Raw genomic sequence first — 14,262 nt, 5'->3', positions numbered from 1 at the left:
TTGACTTGAGTGTTTGAAAATCAAAATATGCACTTTGTACATCTTACTAACTAAAATTAGGCTTGTTACTTTTTTCAACCACTGCAGATTACATATGATAATAATAATATAATAATAATAACAAGAAGAAGAAGAAGAAGAAATCCCCTTCCTCTGTCTTATATAAGAGTTTGATGTTTTCGGCTCAAAGAATGATTCTCGGAGAATATGAGAAAACCACAAGCTTATAGTGGTTCAGAAATTATCCATCTAATACAATAATAACAAGTACATATACTGTACATGTTTAAGGTGTATTTTTTTCAGTGGTTATCAATAGTTAATTTAGCCATTTTTGCAGATTGAAAATGTTTGGGACAAGATTGTTCAAGAAGATCTTGGAGTGTGACAAGAAGCCCGGGGAATGGAGAAAATTATGCTGGTATTATGCAGAGGTGCAGCAACTACTGTATAGAGCAGGTGTCGGCAACCTTACTCAAAGAGTCATTTAGACCGTCTGACATAGAGAACAAATCACTGGGAGCCACAAAACCCTTTTTTGGTATTAAAAGTGACGAAAACACTACATTTATTGCCCCCCCGCACACACACTTGTACTATCAAAAAATGTTTTCTTTTGATGAGATGCTACAAACAACGTGCAATTTTTACTCCCGTTTGTCACCTAAACACTATAAACAAAACAAAAAATAGTTTTGCACCTTTAAATAAAATAGTGTCCATTTGATTCCATCTCATATTCATGAAATTAAATCTAAACTGAAATGATCCACTTGCAGTGAACAAAAAAAATTGCCGTCTTTGTGCCATCATCATTACATCACGTGCACTCTCAGTGGTATGCCAAAGTGTGGTGAATTTGGTGATGCCTGTTCTGGGATTGCAGATGGATGGAGGGCCCCCATAATTCTGTACCTGGGCCATCCATACTTCATTTTAGAAGCATTGACAGTTTATGCTGGCATGGTTATTGCGCGCGGTGCTAAGTGAATGTCACTCTTCAACCGTTAGATGGCAGTGCTAAAAAACACAAATATTTACCTGCTGGTAAGTAGATCTTCGTGCACATTGCAAGCCAAGTGTAATTTGATAAACAAACATTGGTTTTATTTTTACATGCGAAAGAATTCCCCAGCAGTGATTTTGTAGTTCCAAAGTTTAGCTACTAGTCAGTTTTCAGCACATTAGCAACGACGGTCTGCCTCACTCACAATGGAGAGGTTGGTTTTGAATCTCGACTCGTGCCTTCCTGAGTGGAGCTTGACTTGTCTCCTCGTGCGTGTGTGTGGTGAGTGCGAGAAATAGGGAGAGCATAGGCGTGTACTTGTTTGTGTGGCGCATTTCACAGGTGGCGCGAGGAGAAAGACTTAGCGGTGCACATTTCCTCCGAGCCGGAGCAGGTGAAAGCCGCGTGCAGCTACTTGCTCAAAATAAATCCTTCTTAGGTCTGCTGAGGACGGTGAGTTTAACCTCGCGTCGTTCTGTTGGCTACTGCTGTTTTTTTTTAACACGGAACGGAGAGTCATACTTAACCTGTGGCGCTTGTCGGCCGTGTTGTATTTGTGAATGACACAATGTCAATAATTATTTTGACAAACCTCCTTTGATATGGAAATAAACGTTTGCGAAACGGGTAAAACTCTTTAAGATGATGTAAAGACAAAGAAACGGTGTATTTTACTTAAACCTACAGTTTATGGGTGTAAAATGTGTCGATGCAAATTGTGCCTTTTGCTGGTGTGTGAGTAAAGGTAGGGACTCTGACTCAACACTAACTAAACTCTACAGTTTGAAAACATCCTAGGCTATGGTGGTACAATGCAGTATTTTAAGTGGCGGCATCATGAAGAATGTTTAGGGGTCGCTATGGTGCTGGATGCAATACGGATGAAGACGTGCATGCTGCACATAACTTAATTGAGGTTCAAGATTTTAGATTTTTGAATTCCAGAGCAATATTTCATTGAAATCTCTAAAAGCTCCACAATTTGTCAGGATATTAGTCAAGCTTGTTAAAATCTCTTTAACAAATTAGAATAGTTGAGGCTGTGTTCTTGTGTTTTTAGTCATTCCCAACAAGGGTGAGAGCTCATCAGGGTTGGTTGTTGTGGGAAATTATCCAATCTCCCTTAATATGTCTGAAATTATTATTTGTCAATTACAAATAAATTTGGCCTTCTATGTCAGTAATGTATAGTGAGTCTAGTGACAGGCAGAACAGATGGCAGACGGTACAATGAACCTACATTCACCTGATACCATTCATAAAAAGAATAAGTCATGGCTTCCTGCAGGTATATCAGATTTGTTTTCAATTTAACGGGCCCAGATTTCACACTAAGTAAATTTGTGAGTAAGTTGAGACAAGATCATTGTCATTTCAGGGTTTATATTTTTGGTGACATCTTTCTTTGGTGGTCGTGTGTGAGATTTAACTCATGTAAAATGGGCAATTTGGCTCAATAGAGATTGGGAAACATTGGTCTAAGTCAGAGGTGGGCATCGAGGGCCGCAGTCCTGCAGGTTTTGCGTGTTGCCCTTCTCCAACACAGCTGATATATGATCAGCTCATCAGCAAGCTCTGCATAAGCCTGATAACGATCCTGTTGATTGGAATCAGCTTGTGTTGGAAGTGAGAAACCTACAAAACCTGCAGGACTCCGGCCCTCGAGGACCGAGATTGCCCACCTCTGGTCTAAGCAATAGTGCACCACCAGTGAGCACTGGACATTGCTGCTGTCAGAGTATTCCAAATTACATAACAGGTTGTCCTTCGCATTGTCCTGTATTTCTATCCAGGATTAAGAAGCAGCACTTTTACAATGAGGCATTGTCGAGCTACCTCGTGTGATATGAGGATGGCAATCTTTACAATACTATTAAGAGAATAATTGAGACACTTATATATTACACTGAGTGAAAGTAAAAATTGAATAAAATAGTCTCCTCTTTGCGTATTGCATTGGATGAATGTTTAGCCTTACTATCACAGTTCTGAGGTGCTAGCTAGCTCTGGCACTTCTGTATGGAGTTTGCATTTGCATAAGTTATTGTAAAATGAAAATGAATGGCACCCATCTCTAATGATGACTTAATGACTTACCAAAAAACAAAGTAGTAAATTTTATGTTCACTTTAACAGATGTCAAAAGCTGATGGTTGGCATGCTGTGCATGTTCTACAAAAATTGCTATTTTTGCTACGATCCCATATAGTTTAGACAAAATGAAGTTTGAAGTGATGGAATTGGAAGTGTTAGTGGAAGAGGCAAACAATCATACAGTAGTACTGACCTACAGAAAATAAATCAATTGCTCTGATAATATTGGGAAAGCCTGCAACTGCATAACAGCCATGTTTTGTTTAATTCAACTCACCCAGAGTATGCGGGATTTGGACATGTCTAGGGCTGTCACTATCGAACATTTGTAGAATCGATTATTGTATTGATTCTTCCACTGATTATTCCATCGATGAATCAAATAATTGGCTAAAGATTTAAATAGGGATGTTCTATACCACAATTTTTTTTCCCAGACCAATGCCAATTTGAGTACTAAACAATTGAGTAGTCACCGATACTAAGCACCAATACCACTAGTAACTAGTACTTTCCAAAATTAACAAAGACAGATAATTTTACACAAAGGCCTGTACAGTATATCCCAGTATAGCATTTTACACCTGGTATCGGTATTCGCCAATCCCTGTTATTAACCAATTCGTGTTGTTCAATTGTTTAATGATTTAAAACAACAACAACAATTAAGAAATATCACTCAAGAGGGGTTGATGTTGTACTCACCAACCTTTTTAAGGTAAAAGCAGATTTTTGCAGATGTCCTTAAACACGAAAGATAATCATTTTGTTTTCATGATGGACTACAGAGAATAATTCATTTTGAGTGGCTGAAATCAGATGATTTAGACACTTTTAAGTTAAACAATTGCTTTAAATGATTACTAGATTAATAAAATAGTTGTCCATTAATTTGATACTCGATTAGTTGACAATTGTTGCAATAATAAATGTTTCTGGCATTTAGAAAACTTCTATGCAAGCAGAAAAGTTTTCCCAGTCGGCTATCATTTTGCCCTTCAAACACGGTATTTAAAGTTGCAAAATCATTGTGCAGGCTAAATGGATCGTTGCGCACATATACTCCTTCAACATGCAAAAAGAACTGCGCGGCAACATGGCTGTGTGCGCCTGGTTAGTAGTTCAGCTTCCACATATGTTTGTGTGGCATTCTTGTTTAACCCCCCACTCCCTTGCTCCCTGCTAAATGTTCCTTTACTGCAAGTGAAGCTACAAATGTTTGTTCAAGTCGAATCGAGCCCTTGCTTGTTGAAGTGTGTAATTTGAACTGATCATGTTGTCAGTACGGCAAGATTTTTGTTGGTGGCTGTGGATGGAGTTACTGTGTGCTCTACTCTGCTCTCCTCCGCTCAGACTTGTCCTTCAAAACTACAGAGTCTGAAATTTAAAAAAACAACAACCAGAAACTGAATTTGAACAGCTAAACTTGAATGAAAGCATTAAAACACTGAATTTGGATTATACAGTATATATATATATATATATATATATATATATATATATATATATATATATATATATATATATATATTGAATTTGTATTCAAATTCAATTGTTTGATTTGAATCATTGCATTGAAAATCAGAATCTTTAACGTCAAGCCCGCGTTGTTGAACTCCATGCCCTAGGTATTACTACTGACACCTAGTATTAGAAACAGTGCACAGCAGAATAGCGATACACAGTAGGGGCTCATCTAAAGTCTCTTAATTGCAACGGTCCTAGCTCCTTGCACCTCAAATCATTGAGTGCGACACTTCAAAGGTGACATGTGAAAGCGGGTGTACTAGCGAACAGGACATTAAATTTTAAGCGGACGTCAACCCCAAAATTTTCTTTACTATAATATGTTCTTTGCGGTCCCACTAGTTTAAACATGATATTCCAATTAATATTGCCTTTATGGATTACTGTATGAGTTAAGCAGCAAAATCCCCCTGTTTTTATCCATCTCAGTGGGTGGCCATTTTGCCACTTGCTGTAGACTGAAAATTATGACTGAAAATGATGTCGCACTTACTCAGGGCTCATCATGGCTCACCTGTTTTGTGATTGGTCATTAACTGAGCTATGAGTAACTGTGATGTCATTTTCAGGTGACAGAAAGAGGCAAAATGGCCGCCCCCAGAGATGGATAAAACAGCTGGATTTTGCTGCTTAACTCTTTGACTGCCATGGACGTTAAAAGACGTCAAGTAAAAACCTACGGAGGGTTAAAAGACGTCATCCCATTTTTTTATATATTTTTTTAAACGGGTGGAGGAAAGCCTTGGCCAGCTGTGGTGAAAGTTTCAAGCAGATCTAGTTAGCCTAATGACTATTTTTGGCCCCTAGATGGCAGCAATGACTCTCTTTTGACAAGATTGGGTAGGCGTCAGTAGAAGACGTGAGGCGGAGCTAGAGGGGACAATGGCTGGGGAAGGGAAGAGAACATGGCGACCGGTTGCAAGCAGCTTACACTCGAGCAGTTTTTTTCAAAGACGAAAAGCATCGACCAACGCTAAAGAGCACATTGATGACGATGATCATCATCGATGATGATGATGGTGACTCCGAGGTTGGAAGCATTGATGCGGCAGTAGAAGACGTGAGGCGGAGCTAGATGGCTGAAGAAGCGAACAATGGCGACCGGTTGCAAGCAGTGGGTACAGTCTGCTACTTGCTATTCCCCGGAAAAAAAGGCCGTCAAGAAAGTGTAACGTCTGCACGCGAAACGGACAATCGAAGTGAAACGTATCTGTTGTGCAAATCCTGCTCCGTCTCCTTGCACGCAGGGCAGTGTTACAAAAAGAAAAACTGTATTTGAAACATCCACATAATTGTAAATAGTACCACAGTTGCACACATTTGTAAATAGTTTGCGAAATTGTTTTGTCAAATTGTTACACTGTTGAATGGAAATAAACGTATTTTGCAATCTAAAAACACTTTTTCCATTGTTGGTGGTGGTGTATTACAGAAGTAAAGCACTATTTAGGTGTTTGTGGCATCATTCATGGACAAAAAGAAGTGTAGAATTCACAAGAGTGCATGAAATAACATCGTTTCACAAAAAGCTCTTTTTCTCCGCTTTTTGTTTCAAAACAGAGCATTTCGGTGAAACTAACCATTTTCTATTGTTGATTACTGAAGAACGGAATAAGGTAGAAACAAACTTTTTTTTCTGATGAAAGATGAGAGTTCAATCTTATATTTGGTAGTATGTGTGTTTAGTCCAAACACAACATTTTCTGTGGACCTTGAAAGATCAGTCAAAATGCTTAAATCGTCTGGCACTGGCGACATCCCGTTTCTGAAAACGTCTGGCAGTCAAAGAGTTAATTAATATTCCTCAAACGCAGTGATAATTAAAATGCTACGTTTCGACAAAGCGAGTCTGGGGACACATTAGCCTGGAAATCCAGACTCACTTGCGGCTTTTGCGGACAGTGAGTGGTCAACCGCCCTATCAGTCGCATTTCTGAGGCGAGGCAAACCTGAGCTAACAGACAGTGGAATGAACCAATCAGAGAAGAGCGGACGTGGCGTCAGAAAAGTGACTCGTTGAAGTCTTTTTATTTTTATTTTTAAATCCAACATGACTACTAGCTGAAGAGAGACAGTAGTGAATGACTTATGTCGTTGCAGAAAAAACTTGAAGATTCATGGTACCATGAGTCACTCTGTTTTGATATTCGAACAGCGTTAGCAAAGACGACGTCACGCAAATACATGTTTTTGGTTGGCCGGCCTGTTTTCGGCCGGTGCCGAATCGTTGTCTATGGATGCCTGTCTTGAAAAATAAAGTGGGTGTGGCTTGCCAGGCTAGGGACACATACAACATATTATTGTAAATAACTTTTTTGAAATGACTTCCCCTTTTAAAGCTGCCCTATACAACAATTTGTCCAAAAATATTTTTACAATAGCCTTTTTATTTGACCATATATGACTCAAACATCTTCTAATTAGCAGATTAACACTTAAGATGTTCACAATGGGTACTCATGCAATAACCTGGCAATAGCTAGATTGATAATTGTGATTCACTCAAGGGAGTTCTCCACAATATCAATCTGGGACTGCTCCTCAATGATTTTCTTGGGAAAGGCAGGACATTCTGTACAAAACTTCGAGCTGATGCGGTCTTGTGGCCGTCTACCTAACTTTTGTTTTAACCAATCACGGCCATGGATGAAATTGTCTTATTCGTTCTCGTCCTAGGGGTGAAAAAAGCACTCATATCTTTACCAGATAAAAATGCATGAAGCTCCTCTCAACGGTGAGTAATCCTGCGAGAATAGAATTAATTGCAGTGCCCCCATTCGTCCATGCTAGGTTAGTTGGTTTCCTATGGTGTTGGTGCTTCCTGGCTACGTCACAGCTGCATATTCCTTTCCAAACACAATGTTGCTCTGAAAATCAACGTGCTCAGTACAAGATGTATTCTCGGGAGTTTGTGAACTTTGTGCACACGTCCAGAGTGCCGAGATGTTAGTCAGTATACGGTAGTTTTATTGTGCATTGCTCATCATAAATAGACCCTATCGCATTTCCTTGACGAGGTCTTACCTTTTTAGCAAGAAGAAAGCGGGGTCCCGTTTCATCCTCTTAGGTCTTTCCACCTGTTGAATGCTGCACCAATATTTATCCACGTTCTCTCGCAACGCTTGTCTTGACAGTTTTGCCCTTTTTGTCACACTAGACAGGTGTTATCCTTTCCTGCTCGGTATCCTGACCGTGGTCAGGGGAGGGGAGATTTTTCCTTTCAGGGTCAAAGTCGCCTCCGGGGGCAACTCCTATTGCATGTCGCCAATGTTTTGGCCCAATGGTCAAACAAAAAGAGCCACCGGGAGATAGAAGGTCGCACTGCAGTCTTGTTTCATTAATATCTTGACACACTTTTATACACTTATCTTTTCCAACGCTTGCGTCATAACATTCCCAACACTCCCGCCTTCCCTCTTTCCGAATGGACACTGTACACGTGCCTGATGTCATGCTCAGGCAGAAAGTTTCGTACCTAAAACCCTCATCATTATTTGAATCTACAGGAAAATAGGGGCAACAGCCATTGTGCCACAATAGTGTCTCCTATCCATTATTCAATTTTAAAAACATGTGTGGGTAAAAAATATGGTTATTTTAACTCTCAAACTTGAATCATGCCACTTTAACAGGTGGAAAAGCACTATACAAGGGAAAGACCATTTACTGTAACACAAACAATCTGCAGACAAGTTAAAGTCAGTTAGCCTAAATGGAAAACTCCACATACCGGTAGTCAAGATTTGAAGCCAGGACATCTTGACTGTGAGGCAACCATACTAACCACCTTATCTACCATGCTACCAATGTCTGATGGCAGTCATGTAACATTTTTGGGTCCGATGCATGTTCAAATTTAACTCATTTGCTCCCCAAAACGTTTAAAACTTTCTATTTTAAATATTGCCATGTTCCCCAAAACATATTTATACGCTTTTATGTTTTTTATAATGCCTGAGCATACAGAAGGCTTTGATGCAGCCTCTGACCTGAAGAGGGCGCTTAAAACAATGGTAGTTATTATAAAAAAACAGCCAGCAGGTGGCAGCAGAGTATAAGAGATCAACCATGGCCATGTTGCAACAAGCTCTTTTCCCCAGTGTTTTGTACAGGTTTGTGAATAATGATGAAACTTAGCTATATTCTAATGCTAGTTGCTGCAAAACGGATACAAATATACTTTTTTTTTCCTGATGAAAGAAGATACTCTAATCATTCTTTTGGTAGGTACCATGTTTTTATAGCAATAGAAAACAATATTCTGTGGGCTTTGCAAAATCTGTCAAAATCCAGTAAACCGGGCGGGAGCGAAGGGGGTTGCTTCAGTGAAAATGGCTGGACGCAAATGAGTTAATAGTCAAATTATCATTGTGAGCAGTTCCTCCTTTTCTGGACATTGATTTTTAATAATTTCCACCAGATTACATTGACTTCATTCAAACCCTTCTAAGCTATTTTTCTCATTTCCCTCATGTGACCAGGAACAGGGGAGGGGACCATAATTAGTCCTCTCCTCTGTTTTTGGGTGGTCCTTGAGAGAGCTGAGTTTACCTGGTAGTCACACAGCCACCTACCCACCAGCATTCTCGTGTAAACACATGACTGAGTCATACCTCCCACCCTGGACTCGTCTTGTCTTTGTGTATTGCTCTGCTTTGTCTGCGGCACACACAATTTTCTTGCCTAGTCTGAATTGCCAGAAGCAAAAAGTGTATCTTTGTAACGCGGTGCCTTGGGCTCCCAGCCTCCCCCTTCCCTCTTAAGACCACGTCACATACTGCGTAGTCTTCCCTCTCCTGTGTATATGCGCCTGCCGACAAAAGCGCTAATGTGATGTGACGCATCAGCGTGCAGTGCAGCGTGGGGTTGTATATGTGTGTGTGTTTGTATGCGGAGGAGGAATGGCTGTGTGGAGGATTGTGTGTGACGACATAGTTAAGTACATGCCAGATTGAAGCAGGGAGGGAGGCGATCTGTGCTACAATGAATGTTCTCTCCCCCCTGAATATTTTTTGACTGCGCAGCTAGAGAGGGAATACTGAGCTAGAAGTTACAGGTCTGGTAAGTTATGTCCTTGCTAAGTACACGTGCCTCTATGCTTTTCTGTATCCCTATTATGTGTGTGCATGTGTGTGTACATAAACTGTATATGCGTACATAAAGTGAATGGTTCATGGACTTTGAATTTTGCCTTGTGCAATGTTAGTCAATCATTCAACATGGAAAAGTACATGTATTTGATCTTGGAATGCAGCCTCATGTTAGATATGAGCTTTTGATTATAGTGTGGAAGTTAAATTTTCTGCAAGTGAAGCTACAAATGTTTGTTCAAGTCGAATCGAGCCCTTGCTTGTTGAAGTGTGTAATTTGAACTGATCATATTGTCAGTACGGCGAGATTTTTGTTGGTGGCTGTGGATGGAGTTACTGTGTGCTCTACTCTGCTCTCCTCCGCTCAGACTTGTCCTTCAAAGCTACAGAGTCTGAAATTTAAAAAAAACAACCAGAAACTGAATTTGAACAGCTAAACTTGAATGAAAGCATTAAAACACTGAATTTGGATTATACAGTGTATATATATATATATATATATATATATCGAATTTGTATTCAAATTCAATTGTTTGATTTGAATCATTGCATTGAAATCAGAATCTTTAACGTCAAGCCCGCGTTGTTGAACTCCATGCCCTAGGTATTACTACTGACACCTAGTATTAGAAACAGTGCACAGCAGAATAGCGATACACAGTAGGGGCTCATCTAAAGTCTCTTAATTGCAACGGTCCTAGCTCCTTGCACCTCAAATCATTGAGTGCGACACTTCAAAGGTGACATGTGAAAGCGGGTGTACTAGCGAACAGGACATTAAATTTTAAGCGGACGTCAACCCCAAAATTTTCTTTACTATAATATGTTCTTTGCGGTCCCACTAGTTTAAACATGATATTCCAATTAATATTGCCTTTATGGATTACTGTATGAGTTAAGCAGCAAAATCCCCCTGTTTTTATCCATCTCAGTGGGTGGCCATTTTGCCACTTGCTGTAGACTGAAAATTATGACTGAAAATGATGTCGCACTTACTCAGGGCTCATCATGGCTCACCTGTTTTGTGATTGGTCATTAACTGAGCTATGAGTAACTGTGATGTCATTTTCAGGTGACAGAAAGAGGCAAAATGGCCGCCCCCAGAGATGGATAAAACAGCTGGATTTTGCTGCTTAACTCTTTGACTGCCATGGACGTTAAAAGACGTCAAGTAAAAACCTACTTGTTACACTGTTGAATGGAAATAAACGTATTTTGCAATCTAAAAACACTTTTTCCATTGTTGGTGGTGGTGTATTACAGAAGTAAAGCACTATTTAGGTGTTTGTGGCATCATTCATGGACAAAAAGAAGTGTAGAATTCACAAGAGTGCATGAAATAACATCGTTTCACAAAAAGCTCTTTTTCTCCGCTTTTTGTTTCAAAACAGCATTTCAGTGAAACTAACCATTTTCTATTGTTGATCACTGAAGAACGGAATAAGGTAGAAACAAACTTTTTTTTCTGATGAAAGATGAGAGTTCAATCTTATATTTGGTAGTATGTGTGTTTAGTCCAAACACAACATTTTCTGTGGACCTTGAAAGATCAGTCAAAATGCTTAAATCGGCTGGCACTGGCGACATCCCGTTTCTGAAAACGTCTGGCAGTCAAAGGGTTAATATAAAAGTGGGAAAAAATGTTAAACTAATAGTAATATAGCTGCATCTCAGTAATTTCATAATAATTCCTAAAATTCAGTTAAAATTAAAAAAGATGTATTGTACTGTAAAAGACGAGTGTGATATTGATTTGTGTTGGTTATTGTTCTGCCACTAGATGGCATAATTGCATTTGTAAGACATTGGTGACACCTCAGTGCATTTTTCGTTTCATATTAACAGCTATCAAATCTGAAGTAACGTGAAATTCTGCACATTTTTAAAATTGTGAAATACAACTTGACATTTGTTATTACACATTTAATGACTGTTATGAATGAATGATATTTTGCACTCATTGGCATCCCAGTAGCTTGTAACATATTGACAGCTGAAACTGTTATGCCATCTGACCTCTGCACAGGAAATGCTAAATGTTTTACCATGCATATGAGGTCCTTTGGTTGTTCAATTACACTCCATTCCATACAAAGTTTTGTGTATTCGTTTGTGTGATCTTGTCCCAAGTTCATGTTTTACAAGTCACATTGGCAGCTCTGACAAAGGCTCATAAAAACAAAGCTAACGGTGGCCTCAGACTATTATTGCACAGAATTGCATTTTGACAGAGCGGCATAGAAACACAAAAGCAAAAAAGATTATATCTACAACTAACCATTACACTGAATGTATTTTTAATTAGCGGACACATTGCACTTGTTTCTTTTTAACAAGCCGCTCCCAAATTTGGGTAATCACGTTTTCATTAATGCCCAGTGTTTGAGCCCATGATCCATTGTCCTTTCATGTGCAATTAATACCTTTAAAAACACATTTTCCACTTGCTGTCAATTGAAGATGACATCTTACCTGGCAATAGCCAGATTGATATTGTGATTCACACGGGAGTTCTCCACAATATCAATCTGGGACTGCTCAGCGTTGATTTGCTCGGGAAAGGCGGGACATTTTGTACAATACTTACAATACTAGGGTGATGCGGTCTTGTGGCCGCCTACCTAACTTTTGTTTGGACCAATCACGGCCACAGATGAAATTGCCTTATTCGGTACAAGATGTTGACTCGAGAGTTTGTGAACTCACAAATACCACGAGAATTCAGCTTGCAGAGCAAGGTTAGATGACATCATGTGTGCTGAGGAAATAGGGAACGACCAATCACGGCTTCACCTGTTTTATGCAAACTGAGCCATGATTGGTCGTTACCGGATTCCTGAGCACATCAGTTGACAGCAACTGGCAAAAATGAGTCTTTAAAGTTATTTGTTCAAGAAAAATAAAATTCTTGAATTCTGAAAATGACTAATTGAGTCAAGTATCCCTTTAAAGACAGCCTTTTTGCTCTTGGAAGTCGTATGTACTAACTTTGATTCATTTTGCCTGTTGCCCATTTTCAAGAAGTTCTGTAAATATGTTTTAACATTTAGAGTTCTCGTGGGCTTGCTGTTTTCTCGTAGTACGATTGTTTTGTATTGACAGAGGCACAGGCGGATGCACCTGATTTTCAAAATAAACCTTAATTCATATTCTGATGATCAAAGAAACAATAATTTGTTCAGTTTCTTTGTCCGTCCCGGTACAAAATGGCCTGCTGGTTGGGCTGTGCAGCTCGTTTTCCAGGGTTGAATGGTTGGTTTGGGTACTTCCAATTTGGTCATACATAGACCAAAAGAGGCAGTCATTGATGAGAATCTTGAGCAGTGTAAAAAGAAACTTGTTTCACTGATGCCAGCGCCAAAGTAAAACAAAGCAGGGCTGAGTAGAAACTCTTGCATTTTTGCTTGCTCCCAGCAATAATGCCCCTGTGCAGCTCAGACCATGTGAAGAGTTCTGACCATGTATGGCCACTCAATGTGCTCTGGATCTTTTCTTACCGTGAGGGCAAATAGAGAGCAGCTCACCATCATTCAGCTATCTCATTAATAGCTCTCTGTTTATGTGCATCCATGTATTTTTCTATTAAGACTGATGGTGCAACGCATAATAATTTGATCTGCACTATCGTTACCACATGACCACTTTGTGATTGGAATGGCAAACAGCCATTCTGATCTTTGTCTACGTTGTGCAGTCATTTGTACATTTCATGTATCTTGCAGTGTTCTCGGCCACTCAGTCACTAATTCAATTGTTGTTTTTCTATTTGCACATAGTGTCCTGAAGGTTTTTTCTCTTCATGAATTATTTTTAGATATTTGTACAATTTTGACATACTGCATAAAATGGCATCGTAATATCCATGAGTAATTACTATCATCACCAATTTGAGCCGCTATTCTTTCTGTGGAGTCCTTGGCTTCATTTGCGCACACCCTGTCACAAACCTGTCATCAGTCATTTCCCAGTACACTAAACACTGAGTGTTTATATCACGTTGGAACAGGCCAAAATAGACATGCCCTCAACTGTGACTGTTGGTGAATAGAATGTTGATCACTCAGGCGCACATACACAAATTTTTGAGAGTTGAGGCTGTTATTTCTATAGCAACCACTTTTGCTGTGGATGCGATTTGACAAAAGACCTGTGTAGCCTTGGACCGCTGCCTTTCTTACTCCTGGCTGTGTTTGTGCTTACTGCAGAAGTGCTGCTGTAATGTGACGCAGTGGTGTGCTTGCCAAATGTTTCAGTCAAGGAAAGGCGAGCTTGCTGCTCCCTCACTGGTCTTGTGGGAAAAGGCGTGTTGTAGATATGTACAGCTTCATTAAAAAAATAAAAAAAATAAAAAATTACTCGGGTTGGTATTAGTGTTGTATGGTGCCCCACCTGATGTCAAGTATGAGATAAACAACATTGATAATCTGTTTTCTCTGTTGAGGACACCTGTTCTATGGATAGTCAGTGTGTTATATTGGTAAAATGAAAGTTCTCAAATTAGAAGGATTTTTGTTATTCTGAGATTTAACTATTGTCTCGTGACTA

At 39.5% G+C, this 14,262-nt stretch overlaps 1 protein-coding gene across 1 annotated transcript in view; it reads left to right on the top strand.

The window, feature by feature from the left end:
- Window positions 1-1,300: 1,300 nt before the first annotated feature.
- The window catches only part of LOC144055453 (uncharacterized), an 85,501-nt gene continuing 72,539 nt past the window's right edge, over window positions 1,301-14,262 (top strand). The window contains exon 1 of the mRNA XM_077571421.1: window positions 1,301-1,459. The gene's annotated coding sequence lies outside the window, so the exon portion shown is untranslated. The remainder of the gene's footprint in view (window positions 1,460-14,262) is intronic.

This window comes from Vanacampus margaritifer, chromosome 7 (genome assembly GCF_051991255.1).
Source record: "Vanacampus margaritifer isolate UIUO_Vmar chromosome 7, RoL_Vmar_1.0, whole genome shotgun sequence".
NCBI lineage: Eukaryota > Metazoa > Chordata > Actinopteri > Syngnathiformes > Syngnathidae > Vanacampus > Vanacampus margaritifer.
This window is presented reverse-complemented; position numbering and strand designations above follow the sequence as displayed.